The sequence below is a fragment of the Podarcis melisellensis genome (genome assembly GCF_964234715.1).
Source record: "Podarcis melisellensis genome assembly, chromosome: 1".
NCBI lineage: Eukaryota > Metazoa > Chordata > Lepidosauria > Squamata > Lacertidae > Podarcis > Podarcis melisellensis.
In genome coordinates this window covers 104,914,348-104,926,495 of record NC_138528.1, presented here as the reverse complement: position 1 = coordinate 104,926,495, position 12,148 = coordinate 104,914,348, and the positions used below count along the sequence as shown (strand labels likewise).

The 12,148-nt window shown below is 44.3% G+C and overlaps 1 protein-coding gene across 1 annotated transcript in view; it reads right to left on the bottom strand.

Annotated features, from left to right (window-relative positions):
• The window catches only part of TANC1 (tetratricopeptide repeat, ankyrin repeat and coiled-coil containing 1), a 131,141-nt gene extending 119,574 nt beyond the window's left edge, over positions 1 to 11,567 (bottom strand). Inside the window, exon 1 of the mRNA XM_081928398.1 lies at positions 11,182 to 11,567. The gene's annotated coding sequence lies outside the window, so the exon portion shown is untranslated. The remainder of the gene's footprint in view (positions 1 to 11,181) is intronic.
• Positions 11,568 to 12,148: the final 581 nt, after the last annotated feature.

The window sequence follows — 12,148 nt, the reverse complement described above, 5'->3', positions numbered from 1 at the left end:
ATACCACTCTGCATTTCTTGTATCTGAAGCTGCATGTTTTTACATCACACTTTAAAGCTTTTAATGTTTTGGCTTTAATCCGATTTCATTTGCAAGCCACCCTAGAAACTAGTTAAAGGCATGCTGCTAGTTTATGTGAAATTACTGACAAAGCTGCACCCAACATTCCACTGAAGTCAAAATGAAGTCATAAACTGTACTAATTCAAACATACCTCCTTCTTGCTCACCTATCCAATAGATGAGACTTTGCCTGTGTGTGTGTGTGCTTGTATTATACACGCATACACACACGCGCACTTTCTTTCACAGATGATAGCAACAAAGTATTTGGAGAAAGTGCACCAGAGGAAATTTTCCCCAAATATGTATCTTCAGAGGGTAATATTACCCATGTGAAACCAAAACTCAGAGGAGCAGAGTTATCACATACTTACATGAGGAGGCTAATCTTTCCCTACACAAAATGCAGAGTGTAGATTTAGGAGCTGCAGTTTAAGATGTCTCTATACAAACACAGCTGTATCAAAAGGGTTAACAAACAAATTTTTAGAAACAAATGGCTGGCAACATGTTTGGCGCACTTGTGCCTTCCAATGTGTTTACACTACATATAGTGCAGGGGTCTGCAACCCGCGGCTCTGGAGCCAAATGTGGCTCTTTGCCGCAGCTCTGGGGCGGATACTAGCGAGGGGAGGAGGCGCATTGTGCACCCCGACACTCCCCACTGTGGCGGGCACTGTACTGGCTGTGACGTCGCATGGGGGCGGTGCGCGCGTTAGTCACGCACCATCCCGACATCACCTTCCTGCCCGCCCGCCCGCCCGCCCGCTACATTGTAAGGGGAATGTACGCTGGTCATTGCATTGAAAGGGGGCATGTACGCTGGTCACTGTTTTGAAGGGGAGTGAAGAACACACACACACAAAAAGGTTACTTGTTAATTTAACGTTTATTTCTATGAGGAGGAGTAATTCTGAGGGGTCAAACAAAGAAATAATAAAAAAGTGACAAAAAAGTTATTTTTATAATGATGAGTTTTGCGGCTCCAAGTTTTTTTTTTCCTTCGGAAACGGGTCCAAGTGGCTCTTTTTGTCTTAAAGGTTGCCTACCCCTATTAACAATAGGGAATATTCTCTTGATCTGGTAGACAGTTTAGTAGGGCCGGTTTGCACAAATAAGTGATCTTTAATTTCTACACAAAATTGTGCACCCACACGGAGAAGCTTCAATATGGACCCAACACTTATACACACACACAGCCACAACCATTTCTGAGATCACAGCTACACAGCTACTTAATTCGTTCCGGAGGTCCGTTCTTAACCTGAAACTGTTCTTAACCTGAAGCACCACTTTAGCTAATGGGGCCTCCTGCTGCCACTGCACCGCCACTGCACAATTTCTGTTCTCATCCTGAAGAAAAGTTCTTAACCCGAGGTACTATTTCTGGGTTAGCGGAGTCTGTAAACCGAGGTGTTTGTAACCCGAGGTACCACTGTACTGGGGTCGGGGTTATGACTACTGTAAAAATACATAGGGATACCAAGGGGAGATGCACCAATTGCTGCATTATGATGTCACCAAGCCAAATTATAGTATATTTCACAAATATCTGCAGTGCCAGAGAACAGATTAGTCTATAAGTGGGGAAATCACTATAAAGAAATTACTTATATTTGGCTATTTAGGCAGCCGATATCAAAAATGTAAAATTGCAATGCATGATTTTCCAAAGCCTGTCAAAACTGTGAAAGAGAAAATCAGAATGTGCAGGCTGTTAAAGTAAGCTATGACTATAAAATTCTGAGATAAGCAGATCAATTGGGGGAGGGGAGGATACAGGGTTTTTTCTCTCTCTTCTGAATCAGCCCAGAAGAACAGATAACCTGTCACAACATTTTGTGTCATCACTCACATAAAGGTGCAATTCTGTACTGAAGTTCCGCTGGTTGAGGGGCTGCAGGATTTGGCAGAAGCCCCAGAATGCCAGATAAGCTGATGTCACGAAACATACACCAACAAAATACATTATATATGCTGGCAGAATGGCTGAAACGGGACATGGGCAGCCCAGGACAAGAGTACATTTACACCAAATCCAATGCACCTTCAATCTATGATCACACACAAGATTTATCCCACACCCAGTTCTATGCCAACTAGGAGGGAGACCCATCCTGTGACCAGCCGCAGTGGGGATGTTGTTCACACCTGTACCTCCGTGGTGTTGAAAACCTATCTGCTCCAGACAGGCTCTGGTCCTTTACAGGCTGCATGAGTTATACAACAGATGAAAGGGCCCTAATATAGCACTGGTTCCTCTGCTGTCTGTTGAGCCACTGTAGAAAGTGCTTGTGTGTTGGATAAGGGGCTGTGAACCCTCACCTGGAGGAATACCTGGGCAGTAGCAGGGTCATTACTGATTGTGACACTGAGGGGGCTGGAATGGCGGCACTGTTGTCTTGTCTATTGTATGCATGTTGATGTAGGTAACCTGTGGCACTGTGATCTAAACCAGTGAGCCTCCTGGGCTTGCTGATCGGAAGGTCAGTGGTTTGAATCCCTGTGACGGTGGTGAGCTCCCATTGCTCTGTCCCAGCTTCTACCAACCTAGCAATTCAAAAGCACACCAGTGCAAGTAGATAAAGCGGTACTGCTGTGGCAGGAAGGTAAATGATGTTTCTGTGCGCTCTGGCTTCCGTCTCGGTGTCCCGCTGCGCCAGAAGCTGTTTAGTCTTGCTGGCCACATGACCTGACCTGTCTTGTGGATAAACGCCGGCTCCCTCGGTCTGAAAAGCGAGATGAGCGCCACATCCCATAGTTGCCTTTGACTGGACTTAACCATCCAGGGCTCCTTTATCTTTTACCTTTACTGATGTAGGGGTGCATCCTGGGGGGCACATTTCATGCCTTCATTGACTCCTTTCATGTGTGGGTTTGCATACTCAGTGATGGAACAATCCTTACTTCCAATCACATTTTAACAACAATTCCTTAAGGTGTTGGCTTCCCCTTCCAGACTGGAAAAGGAGGGGATATGGCAGTCGTTATGCTAGCATAGATAACATTAGCTTATCTCCAGTTCCAGCATAATGCTAATATAGGATTTCTCTGTGACCTCTGTTTTGCAATTCCTGCACACATTGGTATGCTTTATGTTGGACCTTTCAAAGTGTCCAGCCATGGCTCTCAAACTCCCCATCACCACACAAACACACAGATCACTTGAAAATTGCTGTGGTCTTGGCAGACCACTTAATAAGCTTTGTTGTTCTACAAACCAAAGGACATACATAAATCACATTTTAATAACATTTCTTCCTTCAGCACTAACATCATTGTCAAAACTAGTGCCACATTATTAAAATCATTGGCCCTAAGCCAGCTGGAATTGAAAGCCCTTCTCCTAATAAAATTTTAGGGGAGAATTTGGAGACTGTACCAGTTTCATCATATAAAAACCACAAGACCTTTATCCTGTTTGATAATCCATCCCTGATCAAAACTGCCTCCTTCCTTAGAAAAAAAAGTATTGTTCCTTTTCATGGACCATCTGAACACAGGATTACTGTCTAAAAAACTCCAGTATACCCAAATGATTTAGATTATTGAATCCTTCAGTACAAAAGAACACTCTATATTGTAATGATACAGGTGTTTTCATTGAAAACTTTATGATGAAAGCCTGGAGGGGAGAGAAATCACACACTTAGAGCAGGACTGTTATAGAGGACCATTATTAATCTGAAATTATTAAAGCTGTCAACCAGTTAACAAGGTTTAATTGAATAAATCGCCTGCTTTGAAACTTGTTCATACCAAAACCACAATACAGTATAGGTATTTTAGATATATTCAAGGAAGTATTAAATGTATTAAAAATAGAATTTAATAAATGAACTCTTCATTGAAACAACAAAGCTTTAGGTATTTGCTGCACAAATGTATATTTACTTGGAAGTAAACTAACGAAACCAATGAAACTAACTCCCAAGTGTGTTTAGGATTGGAGCCTTTGGTTATTTATTTATAAACTTTCTATCCTAACTATTTCTTTAAAGAAATGCAATATAGCTACAACACGATCCCCACTTACCTGAGAATAATCAATTAGATTTACTTCTGAGTAGACATGTCAAAGGCGACTATGGGGTGCGGCGCTCCCTCAGACCGAGGGAGCCGCCGTTTGTCCACAGACAGATTTCCAAGTCATGTGGCCAGCATGACTAAACCGCTACTGGAGCATGGAGTACCGTTATGCAGTGTTAATCAATTAACTATTTTTGCCTTACAAATCACATACAACCATTTAGAACAGAACATTAACAGTAAGTTACGTTGTTATCTAAATACCATTTTTAAAATTACGAAACAAGTCACTTTATTTAGCAATAAGCCGCTTGTTCAGCACCTGGCGAAACACCAAAAGGATTTTTCACCAAGAGGATTTTGATATTCAAAGCCTGTATTAAATCTGCCTATCATCTGAAGGAACACAGTATGGGTGGCAACCATTTTAGGCGCATCCAATTGATGCGCAACTGCTGACACGCAGGTCATTTGGATCCAGAAGAGGGTGGAATGGGGCAGGCTTATGCGTGTTCCGCCAACATGCACTTTGACCTGGAATGCAACCCCTGCAAGAAACGGGGAGTTGCCTGTAGGTCTCCTATGATAATCAGTAATGGTTAACTCCAAATAAATAAGCACCATGAGCAGCACTCTGTAACAACTGGATATTTTAGCACATAGTGAGCCCAACTACGAAGCAACCTTTCTCAGAATTCACACATATAGGGATAAATCCGAAAGTAAGTTAAAGAAGGTCACAGAAGGAAAATTTCCTGCGCCCCCGTCCCCCACCTGAGCCCCTTGCAAAGCCCCTCTGAAGGTGCTATCAAAATGCATGGAAGAGAGAAGACATACACCTGATTTCAGGCAGTTCAACAGACCCATTCCAGGAGGAGTCCTGAGACCCACTGGAGAGGATTTTCAGGGGGCGACAGTGCAGAGAATTGGATAGGAAACTTTACTACTTCTGTGAACTTCCTTATTTTAGGAACCAAGGCCTGGGTATAAAATAAACAAGGACCAAATAGGCTTATTATATTCACGACCACGAAAACTAGAAACTTTTCATTTTGCATGCTGTGCTTCCCACATAGATCACCATTAGAAAGGCTTCCCACTAGGCAGTCATAATACGCAAAAGCCACTAACTACATCTCCGTCATGTGATATTACACTGTACGGCATATGATTATGCTTCCTTAGGCTGATGCCTACAAACATCAGCTTTCTGTATGACGCTGCAAGCAATGCCTTTAAAGCTAGTCTTGGGAGTTGATCTCTGCAGCCAACAACTTACTTCATTTCTGGGCAGGATAATGCCAGAGTGGCGGAGGGGGAAGAAATCTGTGTCCCACCAGGCTGCTAAATACCTTGGCGGGCATGAACCCCCTCCACTGTTCATGCAGCATAAAGTATTTTAACCCTAGCATGTTCAGGATTGGGAGGCTAACTTTACTTTATACCATATAAGACAAGGATAGGAATGATGCTTTGATATCCAACTGTTTTTCTTATTATTTCTGAGTATTTATAACCTGCTCTTCCTTGACTATTTTAATCCCACAGCAGGGATCAATGAAATAAAGCAATAAAAAATTACAGAATCCATGAAAAGGTCCAATCAATAACAAATTATTGCACTGCTGTTCCTTCTGCTGTGAGCCACTTTGGGCACATTGACGCAGCAAAACAGCATACTAATTAATTAAGAAACAACAAGAGGGACCTGAAATAAAAAGTTGCAGTGTGTAACCAACAGGCATTTAGTTAGCATTTTGTGGCTACGAATCATGCTCATTCCTCACTGGGCTGTTTGGGTCTTTTTTCCTAAGGATACTTTGTGCTTCTGCAAACCTTAAGCTTCCGCCAAACCTGCTAATGCCTCCCATTTGCATATGGATCGTGCTCTTTTTGGTTACACAAGGATTGACCTTTGTATGATGAGTTCTCTATTAATATATATGTGATAATATGTAAATAGATGTCACTAACTTCTATGAAAGGTAAAATGCTGTACACTAGAAACAAGGGCAGATGCTTACCTTCTAGTCCCAGGGCAATCCTACAGAAAGTCCATAGTTGTGCAGAATACGCAACATACACACTATCCCTGGCCCATGCTCCTTAGAACATACACGTTCTCCCACCTTTACAATAACTGCTAGCCATATACAAAAGGTTTGTTTTCCCATTTGGTCACAGCTGCTATGACACCATCACCTATAAAACTCTAATGGAACAGACCGTCTTGTTTGGTACAGTACTCCCCTTTCTAGATTGCCTGTGAAACAGTGTTTAAAACGTAGTTTTTTAAAAAAAATAAATTAAAAAGTCATGCTCTATTGACTAGTAAATGGCTTATCCTATATAACCCAGAAAGAAGAGATTTACGCTGTATTAAACTCCATCTTAAACACACACACACACACCCATCAAGAGTTCAGATTCCTCAGCTGACTTTAAAGTGATGCCCTCCAATTCGGAGTTGCCATGGCATCGACTGTACAAGACTCTAGTTAAAGACACAAAATGCCTCTTTTCCTAAAGGCAGTTATGGGAAGTTAGCAAGTTTGGAAAAGAACCAAGTATGCTTTGGCTCTGCAGTGGACCTAATTTATCATCATTTGGACATTCCAGTGGTTAGCTAAACCAAGAAAGCAGAACAACTGGCACTTTATAACGTCAAGCAAAGTAAAGCTCCATAGGCACTGCCAAAGTTATAGGCTTGCCCTACATACCAACAGCAATTTTCACAACTGGCCATTTGCTCTCCGATAATAGATTTAAATAAATATCATGACACCCAGTTCCCCACCACTGATACTCAAATCTCCGCAGTTAGGAAAGACTCGGCATAGTTATGTACATGGAAGGAAGAAATAATGTTATTTTTTTAAAAATCACAATCAATTCTTCAGAGGAAGTTCTGAAGGATGTAAGATACCATATTTATTTCCTTTACAAGTTGGATATTATGCTAGGGTTTTATTGTTTAAAAAAATGCAAACAAAACATCTGGCTGACAGAAAACTGTGCAAACAATTGACGTTCACTGTCAAATCTGCTCCCAAGACTTTTCAAATGGACTTGTTGAGTAAAGCATTTTAGGAGTACTGTACTATAATGAGTACCTTCATAGCAACTGCAAGTTCCTTTGCTCCTAGCAATCAAAAGAACCCTACTATTAGAAAGAAATGTCAACTATCCTATTGGTATAACAGAAATACTTTTGCCAAGCAGCAAAGTTTTCTTCTCCCAAATATATTACTGAACTGCTGCTTTGCCAGCTGTCACATGGCATAAAGAAATGGGAAGACAGCAGCAAAGGCCACTGAATTAGTCAGGGGTATTTCTCAAGCTTCAAGGCTATTTGAAAATTTGCATCAGTATCAAAGAAGAATGGTTTATGCACCAAACTGTGTTGTTCAATTATCCACGACAGTTGGATCCATAATACAGTTTGTACGGATTTTGCACTGTTGTCTAAAAGAAATTTAAATTTAATTTCTCAACATGGGTTTTTTGGGATACGTAAAGGTAAAAGTAAAGGGATCCCTGACCGTTAGGTCCAGTCGCGGACGACTATGGGGTTGCGGCGCTCATCTCGCTTTACTGGCCGAGGGAGCCGGATTACAGCTTCCAGGTCATGTGGCCAGCATGACTAAGCCGCTTCTGGCGAACCAGAGTAGTGAACGGAAACACCGTTTACCTTCCCGCCGGAGCGGTACCTATTTATCTACTTGCACTTTGACGTGCTTTCAAACTGCTTGGTTGGCAGGAGCAGGACTGAACAACAGGAGCTCACCCCATCGCAGGGATTCGAACCGCCGACCTTCTTGGCAAGCCCAAGAGAGTCTGGACCACAGCGCCACCTGCTTTTGGGATATGTATTCGGCCTAATATTAGCAAGTTTATGGTGGTAAGGAATATGTTGTCTGCCCTCCTGGTTACTATCTTAGGTTTTAGGATCAACCTTTGGGTATCAATAGATTTGGATGCAGCAGGTTGAAGAGCAAAACTAATTCCACTCAAATAGCCTCAAAACTTGGGAAATCTGTAAGTAAATTGCAGTCCCCTTTTTCTGACCTTCATTAACTTCATAGTTTTAGATACACTTACTTCATATACAAATTAATATTAGGAAACACCCCTGGTGGCTATCTGCCTCTTAATTGGCATGTATACATAGACAAATCAATGAATGGAGTCATAGTTACACACGAAACAGCCCTATTATGTATGATAGCACCATTAGTATCACTGGTGATACACAGCATTAGGCAGGGGGAAATTCCCTTACAAAGGTTAATACTACAGGTGGTATGAAAGCTAGTCACAGGCTGCATTCAGACAGCACTTTGTTCCATTCTGCTGGCATTTTCTTACCTGGCAATCTTTGGGTTTTATTTGATATTACACATGGAAGCAAAAGACACTTCAACTTTATTCTCCTAGAATTCCAGAAGTTTAGAACTCATTCCCATGTTGTTCCCACACAAAAAAAGTTTGCAAACCCATTTTGACTGCGCTGTAAACTGCAAAGTCTCCTGTTAAGCTCTCACTAATGAATTCATGAGGTAGCCTTACACACAAACCATTTCCGCTCAACTCAGACCCTCATCTGAAAACTAGAGGCAGTACTAACCTACCCTTCAAGAGCTCATTTAAGGATTACTCAGGTAATAGATGGGAAATGTTTTAAAGGTTCGACTTGTGCAAACACAAATGCAAAGGATGATTATAACCTGTTACATGCTGCTCATTGGCTACTAATGGTACGCAAGCACATTTGGCTGTGAAAAGTTTTCAAATGTGGTTCTTACTATGTTTCAAAGTGGTTGCTACTTGTGTGATGCTCCATCGTGAATATGTACACAGAAGAATTTAACAACACTAGTTTTGTGTTTGTGCAACAAAAAGCAAGAATGGCTGGGAAAGAAATCCTCTGCAAGATAAGGCTGCCTCTCCCTTTCCCTCTGGCAAAACAGAGAAAACAGGAAGCGATGTTCCATTTTTTAAAAAAAGATCAAAATGAGTTACGAAAAGTACAAATCAAGTCAGCACATAAAATAATGTTCTTCTTGTTTTATCCAATGGTACTTGAGATCTTTATACACCATACAAATAAGGGATGAAGCACTAGGCAAAGAAGGCTCACAGGGTCTGGAAGAGGCCTCAGAATTATCTTATTCAACCCAGCTGTGTGCCACAAGTACAGGGAAAGATTAAACAAGGTGGACAATCTACAGCAGAACTACACATTCAAATCATTCAAGGAAATGGGTTATTCACCACCACAGAAGAGCAAATTTTCTAGATCAGACCTGGAAGAAAAGAGAACCCACCAACTAGTTCTAAGCCTGTGAGAGTGACTAACTTTTAACAGCCCACACCTTTTTACAAAATGTCCCAAAAAGTCTACCTACCCTTTTCTGGGAAATTCTGTCACACCCAATCCTTCCAATTTTTAAGAAACAAATCAACCAAGGCAGTAACATGTCACCTGACTCTTACACCCTGTTTTTACCTCTCTCTTTCAATTACAAATGACATGCACTTGATGAAACCAATGCTAAATGGTTCATGTGTCGCAAAATGAAGTTTCTGTCTCTCAAATTTCCACGCCCACCAAGCCCTCATTTTTGCATCACGTTTCTTTCATGCAAAAGTTATCTGGGACATTCTTTTTTAAATGCGCCCAGCTCCCCCCAATATTTTTTTCCCCATACAAAATTTTCAACTATTTCCATTCCTAAGCAGTACAATAACTTAATACTTCCCTTCTTTGGGCAACCTAGTATTAGCTCCCCAACTACAGCAAGCTTGTGTTCCTCCAAATGTATATTTTTTTGAGGATAGATAACCCCATATTCTTTCTTCAGGTTAGATGGGCAGTCCAGAACCCAGCCACCCATAGGAGCCAACTCCTAGGGGCTAACGGGCCAGCCCCCCCAATTGATATGCATGGTGTGTGTACCGTGTCATGTGATTATGTGGGGTGGGGCTTACCTCCCCCTCCCATATTTTATTCAAGTTGACACCCCTGCAGCCACCAATGTTCGGCTCTGAAGCTTCTCTCACAGATTTTAAGACCCTGCCCCTTAACCCTGTCTTCTTCTTTTGGGGTCTTTTCTACACACACACCATTGCAGTCTTGAGACTGCATGTTAACTAGTGAAAGGAAAGACACTCTGCACATGTTCAGACAATCTTTGCAAATTTCAGCACTGAATTAAGACTATTAAGACGATATGCAAACTGGTTTTTCACTATAACAAGACATCCCTCCTGTGTCCAGGAATACACATGCACACGCACCAGTGATCCACACACGTCTATTTTTCCACAGGTATACCTATAGCAAGAGGCCACACGCGCGTCTGTCACTCCCGACTGTATCCCATTTTCCTACAGAGAACCGTCGCCCATGCCTGAACAGCATCACCACGTGTGAGGTGACCCATCCTCAAACATTACATACTCCTCCCTTTACTTTCCGAACAAACACATTCCCAGACCCAGCGGCACTTTTTAGGGCTCTGGCCGCCCCTGACAACACCCTCCTCCATTGAAACCACCCTTACCTTAGGCCTTCTGACAACATTCCCAATTCCCCCTCAGTGACCGCCAGTTTCACACGATACCCGGTGCGTGCCCTGTCCTCCCACCCAGGCACGACCCCGGGCTGCTCTTTCTTGCTCCCGAGTGGCAGCCAGGCTCTCCCTTGCCCCTTCGCAGGCCCTTTCCCCCGCCGCCTATGCCAGCCCTCGGTGCCCACGACCGCCTTCGACGTGGCTCGGGGGCAGCCTTTCCCCCCCCCTCCTCCAGCACCAACACCTAGTGCCCCCCACCCGCCAGACCCTCACGCCGAGGGAGAAGCAGCTCGTGCAGCCGCAGAAAGCCGAGGCTCCTGCGCCAAACATGCCCATGCATATTCCCTAGGCAGAAACTTCCGTCTCGCACTTTTGTTTCCTCTTGCAGCGTCCTTTAAAAGGGTGGGAAAACCCTCTGCAAAACCCAGGGCAGGCGCGTGTGGGGATGCGGCGGAGGGAGTAAGGAGGGGGGGACTACGACCACCACCACCTATCTTCTTCCCCGGTGCGCTTACCGTTTCTCCGGGAGTCCAGCGCCTCCGAGGCGCTTCAGGGTCTCTCGGTGTGTGTCCCGAGCGGGACTCTTCCAGCAGCGCCAGCCAGGCAGGATGAGCTCATTGGAAGCAGGCGGGCAACAGTCCCCGCCTCCCGCATTTCTCGCCTCAGGCCGCCTTTCCCTCGGAGCAGCCAGCCAGGCTCGCGCGGGGGGAAGGGAGGGAGCTTCCCAGGTTGGTTGCAATGGATGCCTGGCAGTTTCGGCCCGTTTCCTCCCGCCCGCCTTCCACACACGCCGTCTGGTCTGGGCTGAGCGTCCTGCAAAGCGCGCGAGCCAAGCCGTGGACTGGGCGCGGCCAACTCACCGTGGCAACCTCCCCCCCTTCCCTTCCCTTTATTTTTTTGCTTCTCTCGGTTCCTGCCCGCAGCTTCCAACAGCACCACCCCTCCTTCTCTCTCCCTCCGTTTCCCTCCACCCCCTCGAGTGGCCAAAGTTCCTGTTGCTTTGGAAAGAGGCAAAACCATCTGGGACCAATTAGCGGGAAGGGGGCTCAGCAGGACTGCTGGGCAAGCCAGGCTGGGGAGACCCGGCCTTTGGCATTCCCGCGATCGACAAATGCAAACCTGGAGTCAAAGGTGGGGGTGGCGGGGTAGGGTGGAGTAAAGGGCATGGATCAGGCCGCCTCCGCGCGGAAGTGATCCGGTAAATATAGTTGCAAACGCCTGGCGGACAAGTGCTTAATCAATGTTGCCTTGCATGGCTGCTGCCTTTTTTTTATGTTTGTCCCTCCTGCTTTCCGTGCTCACGAGAAAGCTGCTCTCATACGGGGCTTGTTGCAACGGCGTCCTCTCTTGCATCTGTGCAGTATATTGTTACCTACCTGCCTTACTTGGGTTGCGTGTTGCAACCGGTAACGTGGCTTGCATGCTATATAAGCTGCTGCTGTTACGTGTTAAGAGTTCACTCCTTTAGTCAGTCGCAGGGTT